General features: G+C 43.8%; 1 protein-coding gene across 4 annotated transcripts in view; it reads left to right on the forward strand.

The window, feature by feature from the left end:
- Positions 1 to 12,772, forward strand: part of LOC140562073 (actin-binding protein WASF3) — a 45,380-nt gene that overhangs the window by 4,863 nt on the left and 27,745 nt on the right. Inside the window, exon 2 of one of the 4 annotated variants that reach the window (XM_072687449.1) lies at positions 11,200 to 11,267. The exons of 2 other annotated variants lie outside the window; for them this stretch is intronic. The gene's annotated coding sequence lies outside the window, so the exon portion shown is untranslated. Of the gene's footprint in view, positions 1 to 8,552; positions 8,574 to 11,199; positions 11,268 to 12,772 lie in introns of those variants that run through there. One more of the 4 variants, XM_072687450.1, reaches the window with a different exon arrangement.

Below are 12,772 nucleotides of genomic sequence, written 5' to 3' on the forward strand. Positions count from 1 at the left end.
TACAGCCTTGTACACAACCACAGAGGAGGATTCATTTTTGACGTTTTACCATAATGTGAATCTGATGGTTGTTGTTTACATTGTGTCAAGATTTAGTGATGAATGGATCAATAGAAATGCTCCAGAATGACTTGGAATTAAACTTTTTTGCATTGACTTCCATTAAAAGTGAAGAAGAGATTTTTTTGTTTTCCTGTAAAGTTGCCACAAGAGACACAAGGTTTTTGATATTTTCTAACGTAGGGATAGTAAAATGACTATATTTGTAGACCATGGCTGCGTTCACTCAGCATCTGACCTTTTCGCCATTTGCTATGCGACAAATTGTCACTGTCCAAATACTTATGGCCCTGACTGTTTTAGTATCAGTTAAACTTGCCACCATGGTTGAGCTGATTTTAGTCTGATGGTGTGTGTGAGTGTGTGTGTGCGTACAGCATCCATCACCTATTGAAAACCGACCTATCAGATCTGGGCTGGCCAGTCCAGTTTTACCCAGGCCAGCCCTTTAGTCCACCTCTGCCTTTCTGCCATCTATTCCTTTAACTAATAGCAGGCTAGGCTGCTGTTAATGTAGCAAATGATTGAATCAACCTGCATGTACGCGGCCCATCTGCCCCGAGGCTGGTGTGCTGAGTCAGCGGTATTGGGCAGCCACACATGATCGATGCCCTGTTGCTGTGGCAGTGAATGTAGTCACATGACCGTAGTCTCATAGGTGACTCTGTGGTGATCATTGATGATGTCGATCGATTGGCTGTTGTCTCGTGTCATCAATCTCAGCTCGGAGCGCATTTAAATTCCATTGGTGTCTGAGTGGAGAAAGAGGTTGGAGGGTTCACATGGGCTGGTGACTTGCATCTGGCTGTTTCAGCCACCAATAAGAGACAGCGAGGGTTTATCACAGTGCTGTGATGATGAACAGCAACACCAGTGTGTAAAGCCTGCTGTATGCTGCACCATGTGATCTCTGCATACCTATGGAACTTTCACACCGTTGACATCAGCTGCCTGAGCTGCCAGGGGGCAGTGGATGCTGGGAACCTGCTGGACATGGCTGGCATGCACTCTGAGCCATGCTGCTTTGCCGTCAGCGACTGGAGTCTGAGAGAGCACAATTGGCCGTGCTCTGTACCCTCATCACTCTTAAACAGTGTTGGTCAGCAAAGGCGTCTGAGCAGTGCCGTCATTACCCCTTAGTGTTGGCAGCATTGCTAGTGCTAGGGGGAGCTACGTACAGGGGGGTAATTGGTGGTACCAAATTGGAAGAAAAATGCAATAATCTGGGCTACACTTTATTTGCTTCTGAGCAGTGTCCTCTCATTTGCACTACCTAGAGGCTGTTTACACCTGGCATTAACATGCACTTCTAGTAATAGTCACGTTTGCGTTTCACTTGTCCGCATAAACAGCCAAGTGTGGACATCTGTGTTTGGATTACGATCGGATCACTCAAACCACATTGGAGGTGGTCCGAGACTGATCTCGTCCACACTTCATACAAGTGTAAACGAAAAGCGTGTTCTGTGATTGGATTTCATCACACAAGCGGAACTACGCCTGTAAAAAGAAAAAGTGCATGAGCAGGTGTCCCAATACTTTTGTCCATATAGGTTATATTTATGTTTTATTCTTTTCCTGTTTAAAGGGACCTTTTAAAATGGTTTCATGTAGAATAAAGTGAGTTCCACTGTCATTATGAGCCAAAGAACCCTTTTTTCCAGTACTAGTATTGCTTACAGTGTAGCCATTGCATCAGTCCAGATGTTTGTTATGCCTTCAGCTCGTTTCTTAGAGTAGTCATTGGAGCAATATATCTCGTTCCAGGAATAGCTTACAAATCTGCTACAAATCTGGTAACGAAAACAGCAAATCCTGTTTGAGCTTTCTAAACGTATCCACAGCTATGGTGCTGTTACTGAAGTGTTCCAGTGCAAGATTGATGTCAGAACTAGTCACAGACACCGTCCCTCACTGTTCTTCACCTCCTTTAAGTGTGTCCCTCTACGTCCTCTGCCATGTCCTCGTTTCTGTGTCGGCACAGCACTTATCACATTCTTCCTACCAACCCTCCGTCTCTCCTTGCCCTTGCTCTCGATAAACCCTCCCTCTTGCTCTAGGTACTAGAGCAGTTTTAAGCAGTCTTTTACTCCAGTGTTCTCCTCTTGCCTCAAACGTTTAGCTTTTCTCCCATTAAATTTCCATTAAAGCAACTTTATGTAGCAATTTTATCTTAAAATAACTTTTCAGCTTCAGAATCATAAGGATGGTACATTGATTTGTAATGGAGGAAATGCCATCTCTGTCATTGCTGATTACGTCTCTGGAACGCCCGCTACCTCCTCTAACTTTGGCAGCGCTGCTAAAGACTTCTTTCTCAATTCTACGTAACCGGAGTCCAATTAGTGTAAAATCCCGTAATATTACCCCACCTCATCTGTCCACATACTTCTTTCACTTCAGATGCCGGCTCTGTATCTCTCAGGTTGTCAACAAATACATGTTTAGAACTGTCCATAAATCGTCTATTTATGATAGTGGGGTAAATACAGTGAATGACCCCAAATGGAGGTGGAGCTCAGGAGCAAAAAATACCAGTCTCGCATAATACTGCTTTAGGGTGCTCTTTAGGCTGATCTGCAACCAGCTTTGTCTTTGCTGTGATCAGCTAATAATCACTGGCTTCATTAATTGTCCCTGATTTAGAATTTTGAAGGTAACACATCTGTTAAAGGGCATTTTCATTCTTGAGACCTTTTTCAGACCCTAGTCCATGTCCTCTGGAGTTCAGTATGTCTGACTGAGTGTGAAACCCGTTTTTGAGCCTGTAAGTGGTCCGGAGCATTGATCTGTGACCCTCCTAAAAAACAGTGGTCTGGAATGTTTAAGTGAGCCCTGGTGTGGTCTTCAGTGTGTGAAAGCTTTGTACTTCTGGTGCTGCAGACTGAGTAACGGAATGAACGGGTGTTAAATTTGCCAAGTTACACCTTGATTTACGTCCAAAAGTGGAGGTAGCACTTGCATTGTGATTATTGAAAAAGTCATGTCTGTATTGTAGGGTGGGACGGTATCATGGGAACGAGGTATATTGAGATGTTTGAAAATTTTGACTACTAAGATTGTAATGAGGGCAGTGTTTTAAAGTGATGTGTAAAAAGTGTATGATGTGTTAAATTTCCGTGTTGAATTGCTAAATAAGCTGATTCCCTGTGTGCATTTGATAGGGCTGAAAGGCAGGGATGCTGTGAGTTTAACTAATTTTTTGAGTCGTTCCAAAGAAAAGGGAGAGTAAACAAACCTGGATAAACCAGACTGCAAAATGCTCTAGAGAACAGTCATAACCAGAAATGGAAATGCCTCTAACAAGCAAATCTGTCTAAAAACTTGGCACTGCCTAACCCCTGCATACTTCCCATGGACAAATTGTACTAGTTATGTGCCATGATGGGTCAGCGGTGACCAGAAAAAGTTTAATATCGGCTAAGTTGCTCCTAAGATCGCTCAACTTTATGCTCTCCACATGTAATTTGAGGCTCAGTTAGCTGGACCACAGTCTGTGCTGTGGTGTTTAGCTTGTTAGCTAACTCATTTAAGCTAATATAATCCTCTATCCAGCTCTATCTATTAAATGTTGTAGGTCCTCTTAGTCACTCCAGCACCACTGTTTATTCCTGTTCAAGTGTCAGTATCCAACCACAGGAACATTACAGTACTAGTTTGAGCCTATTGGTGCTGTCCATCTAATTATTGTCGAAAACGTCAAAGGAGGACCCTGTTTCAGCAGAACTTCTCTTTCTTTGTGATAAACCAAACCCCCTCAAACCATCGCAGAATTAACCCTGGGTGCAGACTTGGAGCCTTTTGAAACCAGTGAGAAAATGCTGTAAATATACAGGCTTTTGCTCCTATTCTTCCATGTTGCATGGAAATGTTTCACAAGCTGAGCATTGGAGCTGTAGACACTAATCCCCCAAACACCCTCTGCCTCCTGATGGGAAAGGCATCATGTTTGCTGCATTAATTTGCCTGAGGTTCAGCTCTGCTCAACTTTTCGATGCGTCACATCTCCCAGACGTGGTAAACTGGACCCATCGTCCGACCATGTCTGATTGACGTTAAATGTACGGGATCTGGTGTGTCATGTTGCTGCAGCAGACCAGTGTACATGCAGATTTAAAAGTAGGGAAAACTAAGTGCATCTGTAGAGATATTTTCCCAGGAAGGATTGTTTAGTTATTCAGAGAACGCCTCAAAAGTCAGGGCACATGTTGTCACACACTATAACCCGTGGTTCAGAATCACAGCTTTAAATGACTGTAAGCGAAACAAAACTGTTCAAAGATTCTCCTAGCAGCCTCCTCTGCAGGCCTGAGCAGAGCTCCAGGGGCTGACCCACTCCGCATTAGCCCCTAACCCAGACCGGAGCGCATGCAGAGGGGAACGGGGACACTGCAGCTCACGTGGGCCTTCGCTTCACTTGTTGCAAATGTGCTGAGGGCACCACATTTAATTGTGTGTGACGGGGTGACAAGAGTGCACGAGAGAGAAAGAGAGAGAGGGCAGGGGAGGGAGAGCGGGAGAGAGAATTTTGCATTCCGAGCCAGCCAAGTTTATAAGTTGAGCTGCTGTTGTGCCATAAAAACCATTTCATGATACCAGCAACGTTAGAATTTAGGTAAAATGATCAAATTTCAATAATAATAATAATAATAATAATAATAATAATAATATTCTATAGAATATTAGGATTTGGTCTGCATGATGGCTTTGACACCACACTAGTACAGGTTGCTGTACTGTTCAAACTACACAGCTTGATCTCTTGTAATCGTAAACGTTTAAGCCGTCGTGGTTTGCACACTACACAACTGTTTCAACGACAGCAGGTCACACAGCACATGACAGTTCCAGGAAAACTCACAGTTGAGTCGAGAGTGTTTGTCACAAAAACACACGTGTGGATATGGGTGTCTTGCAAGAAGCGAGCGGTTTAATTAGTTTGTGCACTGATATGCGCTGGAAAAAGAAGAATATGGGTAAAGGAGTGGGTTGGGACGCGAGGCCAGGAGGGATTGTCTGTTCTGCAGAGGGAGCTGGAAGTAAATAAAAATCTATTTTTGCAATGAAAACGTAGGTATTATGGTTGAGTGTATGCTAATTGTGTGTTCTGCCCCTGCACCACACACATGTGATATAACTGGATTTAGGGAGTCCTTTCGCATCTTCTTCGGCTTTTCTCTCTCCTTGCGTTCTCATTGGCTGGAGCGCAACACCGCACTCACTGCCAGTCATAACGTGGTCGTGACACTTTTTACACTACAGGATTTCGACTCTATTCGACTCTATCTTTTAACAATTCACACATAGCGACCTAGATCTGATTTTGAGCCCTGAGCGAACACCAATTTGCCCCCGAGCTGGTGTTTTTCTCTGCGACTTCCAACTCAGAAAGTGGGCGTGACCTAGACATGGTCTGATGTTACATGTTCAGTAATATGGAATACTGTTTTTAGCACACAATATTTGTATTGTGGACACTTAAAAATTCCATAACTGCATTTAGTCAGGTTGCAGTTCTACCTGAGGGTAAAAAGATTTATGCTTCAGAACATATATTTTGTGCTTAGATTTTTTTTGTATATATATTTTTTTATATTTTTGTGCTTAATATGAGGAGGAACCTGAACAAAACAGGTAAATAATGTCCTTTTTTTACTTTTATTTGATTTTTAAATTGGATGCTATGGTAAAAAACTTTGAATGAATTTACAACCTTAAATGTTGGAACACTAACTACTGACACTGTCATTACTTCCTGAACACTTCAGCAAGTCTGAGAGGCTCAGTCAGTAGGCCTTTGGTGAATTCACTTGGATTGACCCGTTTGCCTGAACTGTTCCTTTAAGATGGTCACAGCTGGAAGAATGTTGATGTAGAAACCTGAGTGTCTTCCCACAAACGGATATTCCAGAACCTGTTTGATCTTTTGGTGAGCTAGTCTGGTGGTGAAGACGGTCCAAATGCAGGTCCTTCCTGTCCCAGCTCCTCTGAATAATGGCCGTTCTAAAATATGTTCTGTCTGAACAAATGAAGATCTGTTCCTTCTTTGCTCAGACCTGCACAGCAAACATGAAAAACAGAGCTTACAGTAGAGAAGCCAAAAACATAGGGGCCTCTAATAAAGACTATTATCAGAACATTGCCAAGAAAGAAGCTGGACTGTATAAATGAAACAAGAATCATTGGACAGCAGACGCCAGACACTGTGTACAGGGTTTGGTGAACCCCATGACCTGTGAACACGTTTTCAGATGTCAGAAACAGGAGCTACCTTGCTTGGTCTGGACCATTGGACTTTTTAGTCTGGTCTGAACCAAAACAGCAGATGTGCAGCAGATGTGGAAAGCTACTCTGTATGGGCATAAATATTGGGACATCTGCTCATTGATTGTTTCTTCTGAAACTCAAGGGTATCAACAAGACTTTATCCTGCTTTTGTTGGATTAACCGTCTTTACTGTCCCAGGAATAAGGTTTTCTACTCAACTTCTACTAGAGCATTGAGGATTTGATTGCATTCATTTACAAGAATGTTAGTGAGATCAGGATGTTGGATAATCACCACCCAACCACATCTCAGACTCATTCCTGAAGTATTGGATGGAGCACCATCATTCCAGGGAACATAGTTCCACTGCTCCTCAGCTCACTGCTGGGGGGATTTATACCACTCTAGCCCACGCCTGGCGTTATTGTCATGGTGCAAAGAGGTTCATGTTGGTCTATTGACAATATTATTCTATTGGCAAAAGTTCTCTACAGGGACTAGACAAGCTGTGTGTGTGTGTGCTTTTGCACATCTGTGTCAGCAATGGGTGCAACTTAAAGTAGCTGAATGCTGTTTATTAGAATTGATGTCCACAAACATTTGGACATAGTGTACCTCTGTCCACGTTCCAGATCAAAGAACCAAAATTTGAATCAAAGAATCAAACTGAACATGAACATGATTCAGACTTTTTAGACCAATTACAGGAAGTTAAGGCAGCACATTAACATCCAATAAACAATAGAAGAAGAAAAAGATGAGCTGTGGAGGCACAGGGGAAGAGGAGGAGACAAAGTGTCTCGAGTTCTGCACTTGAACTTGGTGCTTTTGGTAGTAATTCTGTAATTTTAGCAGTATTATGTTCTGGGAACCCGTCAAATTGACAGCGCATCAACGCGCGACCTTCTACAACCCCATCAATGTCAAGTACAGGGAGACACAGCCCACGTAGGTGAAGAACTGCAGTGTGTGACAGAGAGTCTTCCCTGTCTCATAACCTTGACCTTGAAAAATCTGATTCTGCACATTTGCAGGCATAGCTTCGTGTGTTCTGTGTGTGTGTGTGTGTGTGTGTGTGTGTGTGTGTGTGTGTGTGTGTGTAATGATGATCTGGTGTTTTCCTCTGCTGTGTGAGGCTGCCTCATGCTCCCATGTTTTATTCACATTATTTCATAATCTCTCGCCCTTTTCATCTTTCTTCTCTCTGCAGCCCAGTGACGGGGTCTCTCCTGCTCTCCTTCTCTCACACCCTCTCTAGATAGCTGTCTGTCTTGTCCATTTGTCAGTCCCTTTCCCTCTCTCTGCCTCTCTTTTACTGGTAGTCTCTGCTTCTATCTCCCTCTCTATATCTGTCTCTCTCTATTTCTCTACCTGTATGGGACTCTCTCGCTGTCTGCCTGCTTCTCTCTACATCAGAGAGCCCTGTGTCTGACTATGTCTCTCGCTGTGTCGCTCACTCATCTTTCTCTCTATATGTGACTCTCTCACTCTGTCTCTTTCTCGGCCTGTATCTGTCTCTCTGCTTCTCTCTCTGTCTCTCTCTATCTGTCTTTCTGTTTACCTGTTTTCTCTCCTTTTTAGCTCTATTTCTATCTCCTTCTGTCGGACTCTCTCGCTGTCTTATTTTCTCGCCAGCCTGTCCCTCTCACTACTTCTCTCGCTCTATCTCTCTATCTCTGCTTCTATCTCTAGTTTCTCTATTTCTCCTGGTCTCTGTTTTGCTCTTTCTGACCATCACCGTCTTTCTTTCTCCCTCTTTTATATTCCAGCTTCATCTCTCTGTGATTTTTTTTTTTTTGATCAAGCAAAATTGGAAGACATGAAAGGAAACCATGGCAACGCTTTCTCTCTGCCTTTTCCAATGACTCTCTTGTTTTCTGTTCTGCGGATTCGGGGCAGTTCTGCGCGTGCTGGATTAGGGGCCGGAAAAAGCAATCACATTTCCATTCTCGTTTTGGTGGGGGTTGCTCGTTTTGGCTGGGCCAGAGGAGCTTCCAGAGAGAGCACAGCCCAGATACACACATCAAAGGGCCTCTGCCAGGCCCGTGGAAAATGGGGATTGGGGGGTATGGGGGGGGGGGGGGGGTTTGGGAGTGGTGCCATCCAAACACACGCCTGCACTACTCTCCTCTCCTCCATACACACTGCATCAGCCATTTAAGCACAGCTTCCTGAATTACTTAAACGTTCAGCTGCGGGTCCTCTGAAGCTGTTGAAAGATGTATGGATCGGGATGCGTGGTAGAGGTGGGTGATACGATCTTCCGAACTTGTCTGGATGATATTCTGATACATGTTACCTTACACGTTTCTGAAGATGTGATGGGTAACAACTGCCTGGAAAATCAGCAAAATGTGTTTCCTACCCCTTCTCTGAAAAAAAACAATTTTTGGGATGAGTTGGGGAGTTGAGGATGGGGGTGGGCAGGGGTGGTGATCATTCAACATCCGGACCTCACTAACTCTTATTCCAACAAAAGCTTGATGAACTCTTTTTTTTTTATGCCCTTTTATGCCCTTGATAAGAAACATTGAATGAGCAGATGTCCCGATACTTTTGTCAATCTAGTGTATGTCAACCGTGTGTTCAAATATACAGTTACTTAAACATTTTAGTAGGACTGTCTTTGGGCTGGAAAGGAAAGGTGAGCAGATTGGATCCTGATTCTTAGCGGGGGGTTAAGAGTATTACAGCGTTACATTCTTAGACACTGAGAGATTGACAGATCTTGCACCTATACACTCGTGCACATTAACAGTGTGACACTCATTGAGACACTTTCCTCATTCTTGCTTCTGAAACTGAAATAAAGGGTCAAGGACAAAAATATGGATTTCCTCTTCCATCCCAGAGGAAAAGCTAACAAATGTGCTTTGATATCTAAGATGTATCAGACTTCATGGAGAACACACACACAAAGGTCTGCTGTGTTAATGTCCACCCTAATCTATGTTCTAATCAGATGATGAGTGTGGCTCTGAGCATTGAGGTCAGGTTAGTGTGGTTGGTCTCTCTCTCATTCTGACACACACACACACACACACACATACATACACCACCTGAACATTGTATCACCTCCTGTTTCCACTCCTAATCAGATCACACTCCTTTTAATAAGGACATTGGAGTTTGTGTGGTTCGCACACTAACATAACCAGAACACCAAACATGCACCCAGGACATCTGACCAAGACGATGGTCTAAAACCTGGGTCTGTCGTTAATGTTTGCGTGTGTAAAAAAAATCAGCATCTGATCTTAATGCCATTACTTTTTTATTATTATTACTGTAGCAAACCCCAAAACTGACCTTACAGGCACAAGCACTTGTCAAGGCACAGTTATATGTATTACCCTCTATACAGGAACCTGCCACAAAATAACTAGAAGATCCCGTTTACACCTGGTCACTTCATGTGACTAGAATCTGGATTGTATTTAGATAAGATTTTAGCCAAGTGCATTTACTCAGCCCGACTGGAATCCGATTGCCGTGTGGGCCAGAATATGTAAACTCTCTCCCTGGGCGGCAATTTTTACTGATGTTTAGGTTGTACTAGGAGGGGTTTTGGTTGTTGAACAGCAGAGTCTCTCACTGTCTCACTATGGTCTCCATATTGACTTGTGTTTAGTAGTGTCTGAGCGTAGAAGTATCTTTGAATTCTAGTCTATTCAAACTAGCTGAGGGTATTTGTGAGTGAATAGCGAAGTCTTCTAAATGCTGTAAATGTAAACATGGAGCAAATGCTTCCCAGACCACCTCCTGAAGTGGTGTGAGTGATCAGCTTTGTATTTGGTTTAAATGATTCTTGGGTATGTTGACTCCTGCAGTTTTATGAGACTTGCCCTTATCCAGATATAATCCTGATACTGAAGACTCAGGACGTGACCTGGTGGAAACGGGGTTTCAGTGTGTTTGTCCAGGCTGCAGCACTGCAACCTGCAGCAGGCATGTACAGCAGTTCACACTGAACGCGGCGTTATAAATTCCAGCCTCATTATAGAGGCTCCCTCAATAGTGCACTGATCAAACGGAAGAGGGATTTAGCTAGGGGCGTGTGTGTGTGTGTATGTGTGTGTGTGTGTGTGTGTGTGTGTGTGTGCGTGTGCGTGTGCACATGCACGTCTGTCTGTGGGACTGTGTGTTAAAAGATTGCCGCAACGTATGATTGAAATGTATGAAGAGCTTCTTTCTGTTTTTCTATGTGCGTGTGTGTGCGTGTGTGTGTCCATCTCTCCATTTTACTCTCATCCTCTGCAGGGTGGGTTTTTCCTTAGTCGTTTCCATGGTGACACCCTTCTCAGTGAGGGCGGCACATTTCTTTTTTTTTTTTTTTTTTTTTTCCTCTTTTCCTCCCCATCTCTGTTCAGTCCAGCCTTAGTGCCATGACACTCCACACACACACACATACACACACATACACACACATACACACACACACACACACACGCACACATATATATATATATATATATAAGAAATACTTGGTTTAATATACGGTGTGATGTAAAATCCTTAATCCTAAGGAACCAGGTATCAGCGTTTCTGCCTGCAGCAACTGACACTGAGCCGTGCTTTACTGATTAATGGATCGTTCTGTTCCCAGGTCCAGCTGTCTGCACACATTTTCTATCCACCTTATTTTGCCACGCCCACTTTCAGGAGTTTGTGCCTTACAGTTTTCTATAGACGTTCCAACATGCCAGCATTCTATTTAACACTATGTAGAGCATAGCTAACTAGCTTTCCAACACAACACACAGTTTTGTGGGTACCATATCCAAAAAAGAGGACCTGCATCTGTGGTTGAAGGTGCTAAATGTAAAATGTCTATCTCATCTTGCCATTTCCTATGTTGTTGTCCTTTCCCAGAGAAATGGCTCAGTTATGAGGCTCCAGTGAAGCGGACGCATCAGGTGTTTGTGAGGCGTTAACATCAGGTAAGGCGTTAGCCTAAGCGCTAACTTACCTAAGATCCCGCTTCATCCGCTTCTCCAGAGCATCATAACCGAGCCACCGTCTTTTTTTTTTTTTTTTTTTTAAACTAAGTTGCATCCATTGCTGACACAGATGTGCAAATGCACACGCACACACACTGCTTGTCTAGTCCCTGTAGAAAGTACTGCCAATAGAATAGGACTCTCCTTGGCAGATAAACATGAACCTGTTTGGCATGGACTCCAAAAGACCTTTAAAAGTGTCCTGTGGGATCTGGCACCAAGATGTTAGTAGCAGATCCTTTAAGTCCTGTAAGTTGTGAGGTGCCCATGACACTGTTGACCACTTTTGGTAGGTACTGATCGCTGCCTATCAGGATCACCCTTCAAGACCTTTAGATGTTCTGACCCAGTCGTCTAGCCATCACAATCTGGTCCTTGTGAGAGTGGCTCAGATCTTTACCCCATCACCTTCAAGAGCTGACTGGTCACTTACTGCCTAATATATCCACCTCTTGACAGACGCCACTGTAGATGACTGTAGATCATCTAAACACTGTAGATCCACTGTTTGCTAAAGATGACAAGCATAAAGTCGAGTGACTCACACGCTCACACACACGCAGCACTTTGATGTCTGTCTGAAATAAAGTGCTTTACCTCTCTCTCTCTCTCTCTCTCTTTCTCTCTCGCCCCCCCCCCCCCCCCCCCCCCCCCACCCTCACCCTCACCCCCCCACAGAATGAACCCTCTATTACTTCCGCTCTGCAGGGCGCTGAGCTGTGGGTACAGTCCAGCCTAACGCTCCAGGGGATCAGGATCACACTGATCTGGCCCCGCAGATAGACGCTCACTTACTCAGCCATGCTGCTTTATTTATGGGGCAATAAAGTGTAGCAGAGAGAGAGAGAGAGAGAGGGAGACGAGAGAGAGGGAGACAAGAGAAATGGAGTGTAAATATTTTATCTCAGGAGTATGTATGTGTGTGAAAGAGGGGGGGCTTTCACAAAGGTGTCTAGAGTCTGTGTGTGTGTGTGTGTGCGTGAGAGAAAGAGAGGCGAGACGAGAAACAATCATACATTACGGCTCTGTGGGGACACGGAGGTCAGACTGGTCACTTCCTATTAGCTTGAAAAGTGTGTATATTGTGTATGCACACGCACACACACACACACACACACGTCTGTTCTCTCCTCTGACCTTGAATTGCCTTACCTGCTGAATTTGTCTAAATTAATGATGTACAGTCTTTTAACCTGCCTACAACTACAAAGACTGTACTGAGGTTCAGTATAGCACTGGCTTGTGGCATGTGAACAATGAGCTGTTCTGATTGAGCTTTCAATATCTGACAGCTAACGCTAAGTAAACGCTGGTCATTTAGCATGACCTGTCCAGTCAAGGTTTTGTTGCTGGATTTGTACAGAAACCACCATCTCTAGCTAGAGACTTAACCTGTACATATTTCTTAAATACTAAACGCACTGCTTTTGCTATACTCTGAAACC

The sequence above is a fragment of the Salminus brasiliensis genome, chromosome 9 (genome assembly GCF_030463535.1).
Source record: "Salminus brasiliensis chromosome 9, fSalBra1.hap2, whole genome shotgun sequence".
In the NCBI taxonomy this organism is placed as follows: domain Eukaryota; kingdom Metazoa; phylum Chordata; class Actinopteri; order Characiformes; family Bryconidae; genus Salminus; species Salminus brasiliensis.